Below are 16,365 nucleotides of genomic sequence, written 5' to 3' on the forward strand. Positions count from 1 at the left end.
CCAGTAATGCTTTTATCTTTGCCTTGCAAAGAGGCTTTTCCCTGTGGACTTACCCATCAGCTCCTGAAAGGCCAAAGGAGGTAAAAGCTGAGCAGAACTTGGAGGGGGTTTTTTGTGGGTTTTGGATATCTTTAGTTGTTTCTGGTTTTTTTTTTTTTTGATTACATAAATGACTGATTTAGGAACAAAATATTAGGTTAAATAGACTGGTGTGTGATAATTTCAAGTTCTTTTCCCTGTGTGCTGCGTTACCATCTCCACACACTGCCTCTCTTTTCTCCACATCCTCAAACCTTGCTGGTGTGCATCAAGAGGCTAGCATTAAAACCAGAAAAAAACAAAAAGGAAGAAAGTTAATTAAAGCTGCTTATAATGCTGTGGAAAAAATGGTTTAAAAAAATAGTCCAAAAGCCCCTTCCCTACTATTATTACCAATTTCACATAGTAGCAGTGTTTCTAGATCTGTTCAGGTGACCACTTCCACTCACTTTGAAGCGTGTGACTGTACTTTTTCAAGGCAAGGTTGTGCCAAATTAATTGATTCTTTTTTTCCCTTCTTATTAAGTAAGTTTGGCTGGGCCACATTTACTTGGATTAAATGCAAGCGAAAAGAAAACTCACATTGGTTCAGGAAGTTTGTTTTGTGGTTCTTTGGAAAAGAACATTTTGTCCGCTCTTTGCAAAACCAATACAAACAGTCTCTTGGCACAGACACTATTCTTTGTAGATACCTTACTTTAAATTATCTCTCTGTTATTTTGCAAGAATAACTATCACAGTCCATATTTCCTGGATAAATCCTGCCTTGTATAATTGTGCTTTCACTTTGTAAGTCACATCTGCAGTGGTAGTTGGTAGTTCAACACAATTAAATCTTCTAAACACTATTTGAGGTCTGCTGATGAAAGGTACTGAATAACAGAAAAGGTGATTAGCAATTTTAGGGGAGTAAATGTGGATTATGAAATAGCACTTATTAAGAAGTGGCTGTATCTCATTGTAGGAATGATCATGTAAATATGATGTTAAGGAAAAAGAGCTGTAGAGGCACAGAGTAAAACTGCAAGAGGTTTTTATTTATTTTGTAATTGAGGAATTGTGTGTGAGTCTTGTAGAGGAATGTCCTTCTCCCTTTTAAGTTTTTAAAGGACGTTATTAAGCTACTCTGTGCTACAAAAGGAGTACTGGAATAATGCATTTCATGTGCTTGTAGCAGGCATTTCTCACATGTGAAAATCTGTCAGGAACTGCCGGAATTGTAAATAACAGCAGAGAAGGAAATGTGCACTGTGCAACCTTAATCAAACAGGGAGCAATCTCTGGTGCCCTCTTTTGATAATATACTCGGTGGAACCAGTTAGGGGAAGATCTTAAGTGATGTTAGTAGGTTATTGGACTGATTGTTCAAGTGACTGTAACTTCTACTGTCTTGGGCTCTTACTAGGAGGGAAATCAAAGATGTCTTGTACCTTGTAGGAGGCAGTGCTACATGTAGTAAGTAATACTTCCAGAGAGTGAGAAAAACAAAACAAATCTGTCCTGTAACAGCTTTGAAGGGAGCTGAAGGTTTACACACACATTTGGATGTAAGTTTTGAGAGCTACGTTTTTTAACATAAAAGGAAAACACAATGAAGAACCCCAACCTTTTGAACTTTCTAATTCCATACATTCAAAATACTTTACTCTTGGATTTAAATGTCATGTCCATCTTATCTTACCAGAAAAGCCTTTTCCTATATTTAAAAGGGCATCAATTTTTCTAATTGTTGCCGAATCCAATCCAAGCCTCCCACACAATCATTTCACCCTTCCCTCCCCCTCCCATCATTGTCTGATTTTTTGTTTGCACCGTCATTATTCATTAACTGTGTTCATGTCCAGGGCAGCAAACAGAGCAATCACATTAGCAAGGAGGAGCTCAGAAACTCACCAGTGAAATCTGTTTTGTCCTTTTCTGTTTTACACTGGCTTTCAGATGAGAATCCCAAAACCTGTAACAAGTTTCAGAGATAAGGAGCTTGGAAACAATGAGTATGCTAAGTGTTTGCTACTTCGTTTTCTTAGCAGAATTCTTTAGTCTTCCATTATGGTGAGAAGAACTAATTTCTGTGTAAGAAGCTACTGAGATCCTAAGTTACTACTGGAAAAGAAAAGAGGAGTAGCCTGTCCTTTTTTTTCCCCTTTCTTACCGAATCACACATAAGGCAGGGTCACCTAGAGCGGGTTACACAAGAACAGTTGGGTTGTATGTCCACAACCTCCCTGGGCAGCTGTTCCAGTGCTCTGCCACCCTCGGTGTAAAGAAGTTCTTCCTTATGCTAAGGTGGAACTTCTGTCTTTTAGTTTATGGCCACTGCTCCTTGTCCTGTCACTGGGCACCGCTGAAAAGAGCCTGGCACCATCCTCTTGGCACCACTTTGAGATATTTATATGCATTAATGAGATCCCCCCTCAGTCTTATCTTCCCTGGACTAACCAGGCCCAGCTCCCCGAGTCTCCTCTTGAGAGAGACACTCCAGACCCCTCATCATCTTTATGTCCCTCTGCTGGACCCTCTCCAGTAGCTCCTTATCTTTCTTGAACTTCATCCTTGTTTTGAAGGGAATGAAATGGGCATGGAAGGGTAGAGAGTCTTACCCAAGGTCACTGAGCTGGGCAAGGCTGAGGCTCATGAATGGCAACCTGCCCTAAAGTGTTGTGCCCGTGTGTTGTCCTTTCTTCTGTGAGGGTTTCCTGGTCAGAAAAAACCATTAATTGTCTATCTCCCCTTCAGATATTAAAATGTTACATTTTTGACAGAATTAGGTGATTAATAGATAAACCACCACTAGAATCTGGTCATACTAGTCAGCAGCTTGATAAGGCTTAGTACAAAAACTAGCTCAGTATACTATTTCCTTTCTATATTAATGTTGAACTACAGGATCAATTCAGATTGGCTGAATTGACCTACTGTCACTTGTGCTGTTACTGAGTTGACTTGTTACTGCTTCTTTCTAGTTCTGTTGCTATATCAAATTGATCTGTACTTCTAAATTATTTTTAATTGGATTTAGTGGATAAAGTGGAAAACATCACTTGGGGGGCTGGCCCTGTAAGGGAGAGGAAATGGAACCTCTCACAGAAGTCACAGAATTGGGATAATGTCAAAATGAAGGCCTAAAGAGGGTAACTCATAAGAAAATTCCACTGTAAATTGGTCAGGTTTGCTAGAATTTGAAGAACTGCTCTATTACTGTATCCTGCAGCCATAGGGAGGAGAGAAGATCCAGCAGGCAGGAATTGTGCAGCAAGATTGATTTATTTAATTATTTTACAAACTCTTTTATAGACTATTTTCTTCATAGTCTAATTGGTCAAAGGATCAGCCACCCCTTGGGGTGATTGGCTAAAATCCTAAAACATCCATTATCAAAATATTTTTCTACTGTACTATAAACAAAGCTCTGCAAGGTTGCAGGTGTTCATAGTTTACAGAACTTCTGCTAATCTCTTCGTGAGAGAGGAAAGTATCCCACGGGCTTAGAAAGAAGCAAGAGAAATTCTTGCTAGCAGCAATATTGTGTCCACACTGCTCAGTACCTGGAATAGTGCAGCTGTGAAGCTGGAAGTGACTTGTATTACAGCTAAGTAAGAATAATGTCTCGGATATGAATAAAGAAATGAAATAGAAAAGGACTAACTCTTGAATGTCAGATTCAAAATTGAGGGGTGACAAAATTTGAAGGGTTTTAGGGTGGTGGCGGCTCTCCAGTTTTCCTGACCGTGAGTCCTGTTAGCTGTACATAGGAATTCTTTTTGGTATTACTGGTATTTAGGAAATTCACGCTGACAGTAGTGGATGAACTCTAACCAGAACTGTATTTCTCCCAGTCATGCACTGAGGGAAATCATATTTTAAGAAGTTGGGAATTAGCAAGTTGAATTCATTGCATAATGTGCAGTGGAATTGCAAAGCTGAACCTATTTCTTTTCTGGTTTTCAGTGATTTGTCCTGTTGGGCAGCTGCCTTCTGAGCACCTCTGGAGAGATGCCAGCCAGCTGAATTAAGCAGTGGCAGGAACAGCATCTACCCAAGCTGAAGTTTTAAGCCCAGGCACGTGGCATTTGCACAAGTGATCACTGGTGAGTTGAGCATAAGCACAGCTTCTCTCTTTCCTCTCTGTCTCTTTAACAACTGGCATCTGTTGCAAACTCTAAGTTTCTGCATGCACAGACTGGCCTGCCATGCTTGTTTTTCCCAGAGGGTGACTGATGGGCTTAGAGAAAATAAGAGTGATCGAGGTTACCCGCTAATCTTAGGAAATCCTTACTATTTGTTTGTATGTTTATGGATTATTTTCCCCTTGCTCTCCACTGAATGAGTAACGTCCTGGTGAGGCCAAACTTCAAATCTGTAGCATTTGTGTGTTATACTAGATGATATCACTGTGTTTTTTTAATCAGAGGAGATTTTATACCCTCTTCCTTAGCTCTTCACAGCCTGGAAGTGCAAGCTGTGGGGTTCTGATAACAGAAGTAGTGACTGGCTGCTGTCAGCACGAGGGTGATTAAAAATGTGTGTGTGCGTGCTGGTTCACTCCCTTTCCAGCTGAATAGAAAATGAAACTACCCAAAGCGTTTTATATAAGTGCATGGATTTGAGGGTTTTTTTCCTGTTTAAATCTCTGTGTGGCTGTGTGCAGACAAAGTTCATCCCCAGCTTCCTTTTACTAGATGCTGTGTAAAAAAAATGTGAGCTTGTTCTGACCTCTGAGGCATGATCCTTTTTCCATTTCAATCCTAGACATAACCTCTCTACAAAAGACAATAGCTAACAATTAATTTTTTTTAGGGCAAGGTGGTTTCTAGTCAGTTTTTCCAGTCTGTGATTTTCCTTGATAAAACAATGTCAATCTGCTTCTTCCAGAAGCTAAAATGCTGTGATTCTTTGACAGCAAATGTGTGGATTGCTGCCTTACACCTTGTAACACCCTGCTTTATTTAAGACTCTGTCATGCTGGGCTGACTGCTGTCTTTCTGGGAGTGTGGCACCAAGGAATTATTGATGAGATGCAGCCTGGTCTGTAAAACACACGTTTGCTATTAAAAACAATGTATGTGGCCTTAGCTATAGCTAATCATTTAAAAATCTCTGTGGAATTTGAGGGATGTAGTACATGGATAGAGTCCCATTAAAGCATCAGCATGACACAGCTCAGCATCAGGTGCTGAATTGTCCTGTGAATATCAGGGTAGATGATTTGTGCTTTAGGCAGAAATCCCTGAAAGGCTCTTCTGGAGCAGGTGGGAGGAGCCCTCTGTAAGGATGTGTGCAGGAAGGGCAATATGCATCCAGGGCACTTGTCTGACTCTTGCAGGCTCTTGCCATATTGTTAAAAGGGCTTGTTGGAATATTTGGACAAAAACCTGAAGGTCAGCGCTCTCCTGAGCTGTACATGGTACTTAGATCAGCAGCAGAGTTGGAAAATTACTCTGGCCTGAAAAATTACGAGGGTAATTCTGCTTTATGCTGGAAGAGGCAAAAGCAGAGCAAGGAATACAAGTACATTATTTCAAGGTCCAGTAGCCTATTAAGCCAGACTAAAACAAGTAGGCTTTAATTAATGGAAAGTTTAGGAAAAGAAATGTGGTGCTATTGTCACGTAACCATTGTATATTTGCAAAGTGGAACATACCTGTCCTTAAGTTCCTTTCCTTTTTATTGCTGCTGCTCTTCCTGCTTCAGTTCAAGCGTAACAGCTGCTATCTTGGGAACCACTGAAGGTAGATGCAGTTCCTTTCTACTGCTGGACAACTCTGAACCCCAGCACTTAAATAATACAGCAACTTGAGTGCTAAAAGCAGCAGCTTTGGAGGAGAAAGGTTTTAAAATTGTTGCAATTTTAAAAGTGTGTGTAGAAGTTGAGGAAACAAGGTAGTAATTGAAGCAGTCTTTTTTTTATTTAAAATCGTTATCACATGGGTAAGTGCACTTTGTTGTCTGCTCGTAAATATTTTCAATTATTAAAAGTTGGAGGCCACAGATTTTTCGAGAAGCCCAGTAATTTCAGTGGAAGCACATCTGTGTCTTGGTCGGGGAGGACACCAGTTTAGCACAAATGTCTGTGTGTTGTGTCTGAGGTCTTGGTCTGCCTCACAACACAGAATGCCAGCGTGGGGGAGAAGGCAAAAACCTTTCCTCCTGTGTAGCATGGCTGGGAAACCATCTGCATGTGGAGAGGTTTCTTTTGAAACTCCAGATCATCAGGAAGGTGCGCACAAATAAAGACTGAGTCAAGCCAGCGCCTGCTTATCACGTCAGGTGGTGATTATGCTGTGACATAAATCACTATGTGCTCTGAGTACATCCAGTTTCCTGGGTTTCCCTATGGCTGTGCTTAAGAAATGTGTGTGAGCTCGCACACAGGTTTCTGGTTGTTGGGATTTTGGGGGTTTTTGGCTTTTTTTGGGGTTGTTTTGTTGTTGTTGTTTGGGGCTTTTTGTTTGTTTTTTGGGTTTTTGTGGTTTTTTTTCTATTTCTGGGAGCACTATAGAGGATAGAACTTGAAGTGCAGGGTACCTGGAGCATGTCCTGCCCTTGGGGTTGAGTGGTGTTTTGCACTTTGCTTGCAATTCTGCTCAATTGCTGCTTGCTACCTGCAAGTACAGTGCGAACTTTGGAAACTGCAGTTTGAGCCTTCATCTGGAAGCTGAATTTTCTTACACTTTTTAAAAAAAAAATTATTTTTCGGTTTGTAGTTCTTAATTATAATGTCAGAGCAGTATTATAGAATCATAAAATCTTTTGCATTGGGGGAATCTTTAAAGACCATTGAGCACAGCACCCCTGAAATGGGAAGGGACATGTTCAACTAGACCAGGTTTCTCAGAGCCCCATCCAACCTGGCCATGAATGTTTCCAGGGATGGGGCATCCACCACCCCTCTGGGCAAACCAGTTGACCACCTTCATTGTAAAAAAACTTCCTTATATCCATTCTAATTCAACCTTCTTTTACTTTAAAATCACGATTCCTTGTCCTGTTGCTGTGGGCCCTGACAAAAGGTCTGTCCTCATCTTTCCCATAGGCTCCCTTGAAGTACCAAATCACTGAAGTGATTAGCTAATACAAATATTGCAGAATCAGGTAAATGAACCTCCTGCCTCAGGTGGTTGGGTGCTGAAACACACTGACAGAAATTGTGAACCATCATAAGCCTGCAAAAGATTAATGGTTAATGGTTGGAAACTCAAGAAAAATGAGCTATTGGTATAAATCAAACCACCCTTTTGTTAACATACATTTTGCTTAGATCCAAGAAGCACTGAAGCTAGATGGGTATTTCTGATCATTTTACTACAGCAAAATATAACTTCTTTCTAGTTCTTGACAGGAGTAAATGAGAGATAATGAGATTTTGTTATCTGCTCCAGTCACCTGTGGCTTTGATTTTAAAAAATAAAATTCCTAGGAACCACTGGGGTTTTTTTATTCTTTTTTAATCCCGTGATTGAAAACAAATGGTTACCCAGCCTTTTAAATCCTGAGGCCTGGCTGCTCAGGTGGGGGATGTGCTGTAGGAGAAGTAGAGAAATCTGGGCATTTTCAGTGTTGTCATTTCATGTGGTGTTGGCTGCTGGTGCCCACATGCCCAGCTCTGCAGGCAAAAGCTCAGTGTCACAAATGAGAGCCATGCTGCTCGCCGAGTGTTGACAGCTTGTCATTACAAACAGTGTTTTTTCCTCCTGGCTTGTAGTTGAAAAGGTTCAGAAATGATCATAATCTCTTTCCTCGAGTGACTTGGGAAGCATTCGGGTTTGTTCTTTCCAGGTTTGGGGGGAAAAAGACACTCTGCTTTGCACTTGTGCTGAGTTTACAATTGTTCTATCGTCTCGGTTGGATTTTGGTAACATATCCAAAATCGTTAATCTCCCGTGGAGTGAAAAAGGATGTGAAGAAACGAAGTGGTGAAGGGAGAGGAAGGACAGAATGGTAGTTGAACAGATTGGGGTTTTCTTGGTTTTAGGTGGGGTATTTATTTTACAGCAGCTATTCCTGGTACCTAGGGGAGCACGCAGAGAAGGCGGGGTGGCAGTGGCGTGTAACAGAATATGGCACTTGCTCGCCGTGTGGCAAGAAGGAATTGTGTATCAGCCAGTTCTTCTCTCTCACCTGGGGCTATAGAAGAATTTGATTGCTTAATGCATCAGTGTGGCCATTCTCTGCTGTGGGCATGCGTGCTAGGATGCTGGAAGTGCAATTGTGAGATCCAGTGACATAAAAACCAACCCAAGCAATTAAGTCCCCTGTAGGGTGCAAGGGGAGAGCACCTTCACCCTCTGTCATCAGAGGGACAGGGCTGTTTGCCTTGGCTCCCACCTTTGTTTGGAGGTTGCTGTGGTGATGAATAACCTTTGCAGAGAGTGCGTGCTCCTGCCTTGGCTCTGGCAGATAAAACAATGCTGCTGAGCCCACGGCTTCTCACCCCCGCGTCGGAGCGTGTACCCTGGCAGCAGATTGGGTTCCCAAAATAAGTTGAAACTGTCTCAGAGCTAGTTATTGACATGGTAGAGATCTACTTGTCAGTTCCCCTCATTGCTTTCCTGGCAGGCATGCTGCAGGGGGCTGGGTGATGGCAAGCAGTGGCTTTTTTCCATTGCGTGGAAGGGAAGCTGTAGGGCCTGATTTGTGCAAGCTTATGACACCTGAGCTTTGCAATGTTACCTGGCCTTGAGGAAGGAGAGTAGGTAGAGCACGAGACTGGCAAAGGTGATCTGTAGAAGGAAAGGGTGAAATATTACCCATTTTTTTTTTCCCCCCTACCATTGCAAAGATTACATTTTCTATACCGAGGAAATTTTCTTTTTCGTTTTTACTCCCTGTCTATCAATAAGTGTTACAACAAATTATTGTTAGATTTACTGCAGCTCAAAATAGATAAGTATGTTTTTCATACTAAGATACAAAGATCTGATCTAACAACTGCGTAGTGATACAAAAGTGTGTGAAATTTAGAATTCTGCACAAGCATTACGTGCTTTCCTCATGAATTCACACAAGTATGGCTATACTTTGATGATACAAGTGTCTGAAGATGCTATAAATATCACTTCTAGATAAGAATTGCCTTCAAAAAGGTCTTGGAAACTTGTTTCCCCTCTCCTAGAAAACCCTAGCAACCTAGGGGTTGGCAAGAATGAATTGCCACCTGAGGCAACTCGTGGAGAATTTTCCTTCCTGCATATTACACTCCTTCCCAACTTCTCTGAAGCTGCCCTGTGCACAACTGGTAGGAAGTGCTCTGTGAAAAATTGAGTCACTCAGAGATGATCTATTGGCCATGACAAACACTGTGATGTTTAAAGTGTCTATTTTTGCTGCATAATTCCTGAAATTAAAAAAAAGAAAAAAAGAAAAGAATGTGAATTACTCAGCTCTATGTCAGCTCTCCATCTCTTCACAGACCATCAAAATGGGTGGTTTCATTTGTGAGGCTGCGACTTGTTCTTGGCTGCAGCCGCACTGAGGGACCAAAGAGGAAGATGAAAACTTTAAAAGCAGTAAGGCCTCTCCCAGTGTTTACAATGAAGGTGGCAAAGGCGGGTCTGTGGCCCTCCATTGCATGGCTGATGGATCTTCTTTCTGAGTTAGAGCACTTGGGGAAATAACCTCCTTCAGCAGTTTCTTTGAGGATTGTCATCTTGAAGTTTTCCCCATCACAATTTAAACATGCTGTCAGCTCCTTTTAGTGACTTGGTTAAAATCACCTTCAGTAAGGAGTATTTAATTACACCTTCTAATACCTTATTCAGGCTGCCCTCCTGGATTTTTGAGAATCTGGAGAATGCTGCTAATAGAGTGGAGGCAGCATTTACAGGAATAAATTAATGGCAGTCCCATAGCTGTGCTTTTTACATCTGACACATTCTCCAAGGCTAGCATGGTACCTCCCATACTCCTTCAAATTCATTTGTTCCATTTCAGCTCAGCCTTTTGAAATATTTTGTGATGAATGAGTGCGCTGTACAAGCCGGTGATCAGGAGCAGCTGTTCATAGTCATGCATTAAATTGAATCCATCTGTCAGTGGGCTCTTTAAAGTGTGAGTTTCACATTGTCAGGAGACCTGATTACACCAGAGCAGTATCTGGGTGCTGTTTGCCAAAAAGAAAAGAACAAACCTGAACGAAGTGTGCTTGGATGAGCTCTGGGATGCCCCTGCAGCCTCATCTGCAGAGCTGTGATTTTGCCTGCTGAGGTGAGAGCAAAGTGGTTACAAGCAGCACTTGTGCACTGGCATGCAGAGAGTTGTTCAGATGTAGGCTGAAATGAGGAGATGACTTGCACTAAGCTTTGTAGAACTCCTGTGTGGTGGTTGCTGCTTGGTTTTAAATCCTGACCCTTTGACCTCATCACCAGTTCTTTACGTTTTTTGGTTGTAGAGTTTTTCTTGAGAGGATGAGCTGAAGAGAAGACATGTTTTATTCAAACGAGCAAATGGAGACAACACAGCCTTTTTGTTTGTTCCACTCCCCCCCCCAAAATGCATGCATCACTTTTTATATTTGTTTGCAAGCAGAGGAAGGTGAAATGTATCTCCTGAAGCTGTTTTGCAAACTGCATTTAAGGCAGCATTTCAGCACAACAAATGGTTGTTTCCTGATTGCAATGTTCTCGTAATTATAAGTGAAATCTTTAGTCCATAATATTCTCTGTAAATGACATACTGGATATGGAAGCCAGCTGATTCATGGCCTGAAATATGTTGATCTTATCCAGGGGCCACTTCTCTTGGTTTTCTTCTCCCAGTTTGCTCCTCACCAGGATTTCTGTGGTGAGGACTGTGTTCATGCTGGGTTGTGTGTATAGCTCTAGGGAAAAGCATTCCTTGTTACCAGAAGCTTATTCACCCAAGTTTGTAATCTTCATTATATCATTTCACTCCAGGAAAGGCAACTTTTCTTGGAGGAGCAGAGCCTCCTTAGCCACTGTAAAACTTTTTTTAAGTAGCAGGAGGGCCATATTTTATTCCTAGACTCCCTCATGGTCTCCAGAGCTGCAGAGACCACCCTTTGCTGGTGGTGAGATCTCTCATCACCTGCAGCAGCAGAAGAAACCTTTTTTTTTTTTCCTTAAGCATAAGAAAAAGACTTTTCAAGAACTACAACACTGGCTAAAACCCCGTGTTCTGTTATCCTTTGTGCGAGTTGAGTACAAAGAGGGGGGTGCTGGAAGAGAGGGGAGGTTTGCTTTAATTTCTTATTTCCTTTTACTTTTAATTATGCTAGTAATAAACGGTTTTTTTTCTTTGTACAGGAATTGTTTAAGTTTGAGCCTGTTTTACCCCGCAGCTCTCTAGTTTTCCTCGATATTTTCTTATTTTTCCCTTATGAAAAATAACAGATTTCGTGTGCTTGACGCTTAGCTGCATCTAACCACAATGCCCTGCAAGAAGTTTCTCCATCTCACTTTTGCTACTGCAGCTCAACAGTGTAGCTGCACTGCAGCTGCATTCCTGGTGCAGGGCCGAGCCAGCACTTTTTAATTAACACTAAATTCAGTGCTGGCAGAAGCACAGAGAGGGTAAAAAAAAAAAGTAATACACCAAAACAGAGCACCCACGCTGGCTTTGTGAGCTTGTATTTTGTGTCAGTCAAAATGGTGTCTGGTATCCTATGGTAAGAGAAGAACCCATAGCTTTTCTTTGACACAGAGAAAGCAACACTGGAGCCTGTTATTTCTGTGTACCTGGTAAATGTAGATGATGTTTTGTTTTTTTTTTAATGGAAACTAATTAACGTGTTCCACATGGAGAGGTGAGAATTGCACTTTGAGTGAAGAGATTGATTGATTGATGTTGGCTTGTATTAAGAAAATATGGCTAACAGAAGGAGTCAATACATGCTCTTTTTACTTTTTTTTCCTGTAGAGTACACTGTTTTTCCTGCATGTGTTTAATGAGGGAACTTAGTGGGGGGATGCCATGGCTTAATAGCCGACAGTATCTTGTTATCTTCCTTTAAAATACTAAAGAGTGTTAAAATACAGTTATTAAGGTCTGGCACTCATTTGAGCACCCACTTGGGACTTTGGGTTATAAACATGCAGAATCTGTAAATGAGCTGCAGATGCAGAGTTAAGTGTTCAGTCCTTCATCATTTAACCCAACAAGCAGTAAAAGCTGTGCGCCAGCGACGTGTGTGGAACCACCGTGTTCTGCAAACCCAGGGACAAACATGTCCATCCTCTCTGGGAATGCTCAGACCTCTGAAAACTGCCTGGTTCTCATCCCTGCTAGATCCCTAGGTTGCTATTCTGACAGTCTAGATGGTACTGATCATTAAGGATGAAATCGTGAGTTTTTAAATCCAAGTTCTCTTCCTTTGGCTTTCACAACTAGTTGTAAAAAATGAGGAGTTTGGGCACCATTGTGTGCTGTAAGCAGAGAAGCTGATTTTTTTGGGCGAAGAGGAGGCTGCTGTGCTCATTTCTTGGTAGATTTAATTGCTGATAAACAGGGATCTGATTCAGCTTACACAGTACCGACATGTTCCTATGAACTTGTGTTGGGTAGGGTGGTGTGCTCCCCAAAGAGCTTCAGGAAACCAGGATCTTTGGCACGTGCCTGTTTGGAGGAAGGTGCGGCTGGTTGCAGCTAATAATTCCTGTAACAGAGGTAAAGTGCAGAAACACATGCTGTACAGCAAAGAAGGAAATGCACATTCCTTTTGTGAAAAGGAAGAGTAAAGTTCAGGATACTGGCAAGGCATTGATACACCTGTACAGTTTTATAACCTTCCGCTGCAAGCACCGGTTCAAGGTTTCAAAGACAAATGGTATTTTAACCCCATTATTATGTTTATTATTGTTGTTCTTATTATTATTATTATTATACCCCATTTTTAAAGAGCAAGGCATTTTAAAGAGGAAGGTATTACTTTGGTTTTCATGCTGGTCCCTCTTCAGCAAGAGGAACGGACTTCATCTGTCTAAAACTCTCAGTGAAGATCACAAAGATCGTCTGCTTTATGTTGTGGTTGACCATGGAGAATTGGCTATTAACATACACAAAATAATAAAGTAAATGGATAAAACGTGTCACTTATGGTTGTGTATTGCAAAGATGGACTCATTTTTTCCTTGTTTCCCATAATTTTTCCCATTCAAAAAACTGTTGGCATTTCCTTCTCATGTAAATGAATTATTCTTACAGTTCTTACAAATCTTTTCAGGATGCCTAAGAAAAAGAAGTAGAATATTTCTTCTACATGTTCTAGATTGTTTCTCATGCTTCTTTCTCTTGTTTGGAGGAGTGAATTCAGACCAGAATTCATTCCACGTCTTTATTATCATTACTTATCTTAAAAAAAATAACCCAAACAAAAAACCAGAGCTATGAATCTTTCTACCATGTGACCATTTAGAAAAGCGGTGTCCCACTTAAATATTTAGAGTTAAGCATGCTGTGCGGGTTCTCAACCCCCACATGTCCTCCCCGGATGGGGGTGAAAGTCCTTGCCAGGAATAAGAGATGAACAGGACATTTGGATCTTCTCGGTCTTCAGGTTGTTTATTATATCTTATCAGCAATTTACATGCTGCTGACATAGCATGAAGCAGAGCAAGTACCAAAAGACAAAATGCAGGAATCTCAAGGCCCTTTTAAAGGTAAACTACCCAATTATAATTAGGAACATACATTATTATTACTTTTCTACCAGTGCCTAATGAACTATCCATTCACATAGCCCAGTACTGTGGCATTTCCTAACCAATCATTCTGTACTACCAACACTGCAGAAAATGGAGTAGGTGAAGAAGAAGGAAGAGACCTGAAAAACCACAGGGTTCCTCCATCTTGCCTTCATCTACACCTAAAATTCTAAATTTTTCACCCTGTAACAAGCTATATATTATACTATCATCTAACTCACACCCTTGTAGATTCCAATTCATCCCAAAGCTTTGGCAGCTTTCTCCATGGACGAAGGTTAAAAGCAGTGTTTTCCTGGGGGTTGGGTCCCTCAGGACAGGCAGAGAAACATTCCCTGCACTTTGGGTTCCAACACATGCTTTTAAAATTCATTATCAATATGAAAAATACAATTAATCAAGCAGCTGTAAGCCACAGCCTGTTTTCCCCTACTCTCTTTCCCCAGACAGTTCCTACTTTCTGTACTTCCTTGTGCATGTGTGAGTGGGAATTGCTTTCTCTGCTCTCTTTTTACTGGGCTTATGTCCATTCCTTACTCGCAAACAAACCCTTGCTATTGAAACAGCAAAACCTTTCAGGTGCTATTTATCATTTACTGTAGAGATTAGGTGATTGTAAGTGGGAGGAGTTGCTGAAACCTGTTGCTATTCCAGCTTTCGTTTGAGCAGCTGGGATTTTCCTCAAAGTTACGCATGTGAGCTCAATTTCCAGGTGATTTTAACCAGCCCTTTAGTCTCCTGCTTTGGTACCCAAGACCTGGGTGACCTGGCAAAGCAAAGCTTCGGGGGAATGTGTCCTGTCTGATGTTGTCCTGCATCCAGAATACACCCAGCCTGTCACCTGGTGTTCTGAATTGCCCCATGCTCAGGTGTAAGGTGCTACATTTGCTGTTGAAATAAGAGAGCATGACACTGTACACTGCTCCTGTAGATCGCTGCAGATTCCATCCCTTTCGACAAGTTTGGTAGGCATTGAATGGGTGTGGTTGAAATGTTACAGGGTTCTGGCAAATGGGACATGTTTAGTGATTTTATGTGCTTGGTTTTCGTTATAAATGGTGTTTCAAAATATTTTCAGTGAGGTTTGGATTGGAAAGCATAACGCTGCAAGCAGCATTTGTGTTGCTAGAAATTCTCACTGTTTCTGTGCGGCTTTGTAAATTTAGGAAATTATTTTTCTTTCATGTTACATCCTTTAAAAATTACAATAAGTAGACAACTATGCCTTTGAAAAGTCCTTATCTCCTGTGGTAGGATAGCACAATAAAATTGACCTTGGTCCTGGGGGCTTTGAAAAGACTGCAAGGTAAAATTGTAGATGTTTACCTTGTAAAAGTGCCTTTTCTGCTTTGACATATACAGTAATTTAGTGCTTTGTTGATAGTGAATTCATGATGCCTTCAGTTAAACCACTCTGAGTAGCTGGGCATTGATTCTCCTCTTCCATTTTACGATGGTATCCACCCTTGTAAAGTGCTTGTGCAATGGATAGGTGTTGCACAGAAACAAGGTAAGCACTGACTTCATAAAGCAAAGAAATCTTGAATAACGCCCTTGGAAAACTCAGCAAGGAATGTCAGACAATACTTTACTCACAAAGAAGATGATATCTCTTTGCTGATATGCAAAGTCATTTGTCATTTAGGGAAGAGGTAAAGCAACATCTCCAGTGTCAGTATTGCCTGACTGTGTCTTAAACCTTTTGGGGTTTTTTTTTTTTGAGGTGGAGGTTTGAAGGAATGTGTTGTTTGCTGTTTGAGAATTTTAATTATTTTAATTGTCATTTGTCAAAGTAGGTCACGAAGTTAGTGCAGGGTAGACCGGAATCCGATAGCTCTGGGATGATAAAAGTATGATTATCACAACAGTCCAGGGCTTCATTTGAAGTTATTTTCCTGACACTGAACTATAAAGTTTACACACTTCTGTTTCAAGTCGTTAATAGAGTCCAGCTCAGGTTGATCTTGGCTGTGACAACACAATCTTAATCCCAAGGATTTCCTTTCTAAGAGTTAGGATTTTGTGCCAGGAGTTATGAAGGGTGTTAATTCTAACTCCCTTCAGCATATGGTTAAGGCTTAGGGACAGTGTAGACTTGGAAGCAGATGCTGCATTAGAACAACTAAATTTGGTATTTAAGTAAAAAACTTGGCTTAAATGTGATCTAGGTTTTTTTTTTTTTTTTTTGCTGGTGGATATATAATTTGTAATCAAACTTCCCTATTTGAAACTGTTTTCAAATAGTGAAGAAACACTTGTTTTGAGTGCTGTTCTAAAATAAAATAATGTTTCTGTGCTAATTTTACTCTGAATTGTCCTAACCATTGAGAGAGGATGTGATGAGAGCAGACAAGCCTGTTCCTAGTTTTAGAGGTTGGGAAAAGTAGTTATTGAGATGTGAATTAGTGAGAATCCATGGTGAATCTGGTTAAGGGGGAGAATGAGACGTGTATCTCTTGGGAGATTATTTTGTTTACGGAAGATAATCTGTTTTAGGGGTGATGTGTGCAAGTGGATCTGGGACATCTCCAAGGTGACTGGTTTAAAAGTCCTGACATTCTGCATGCACTTTTGTTGAGCTGTGCCCACGGCACGTGAGATGCTGTGGTTGTAGGAGCAGCCTCTGTTTCAGCTTGGAGCAAATCCAGTCTCAGTGGAACTTCCACAG

The 16,365-nt window shown here is 41.0% G+C and overlaps 1 protein-coding gene across 3 annotated transcripts in view; it reads left to right on the forward strand.

Annotated features, from left to right (window-relative positions):
- The window catches only part of EPS8 (epidermal growth factor receptor pathway substrate 8), a 127,448-nt gene that overhangs the window by 28,886 nt on the left and 82,197 nt on the right, over positions 1-16,365 (forward strand). For all 3 annotated transcript variants that reach the window (XM_010404177.4, XM_039571682.1, XM_039571683.1), the window contains exon 2: positions 3,988-4,127. The gene's annotated coding sequence lies outside the window, so the exon portion shown is untranslated. The remainder of the gene's footprint in view (positions 1-3,987; positions 4,128-16,365) is intronic.

Source organism: Corvus cornix, chromosome 1A (assembly GCF_000738735.6).
Source record: "Corvus cornix cornix isolate S_Up_H32 chromosome 1A, ASM73873v5, whole genome shotgun sequence".
In the NCBI taxonomy this organism is placed as follows: Eukaryota; Metazoa; Chordata; class Aves; order Passeriformes; family Corvidae; genus Corvus; species Corvus cornix.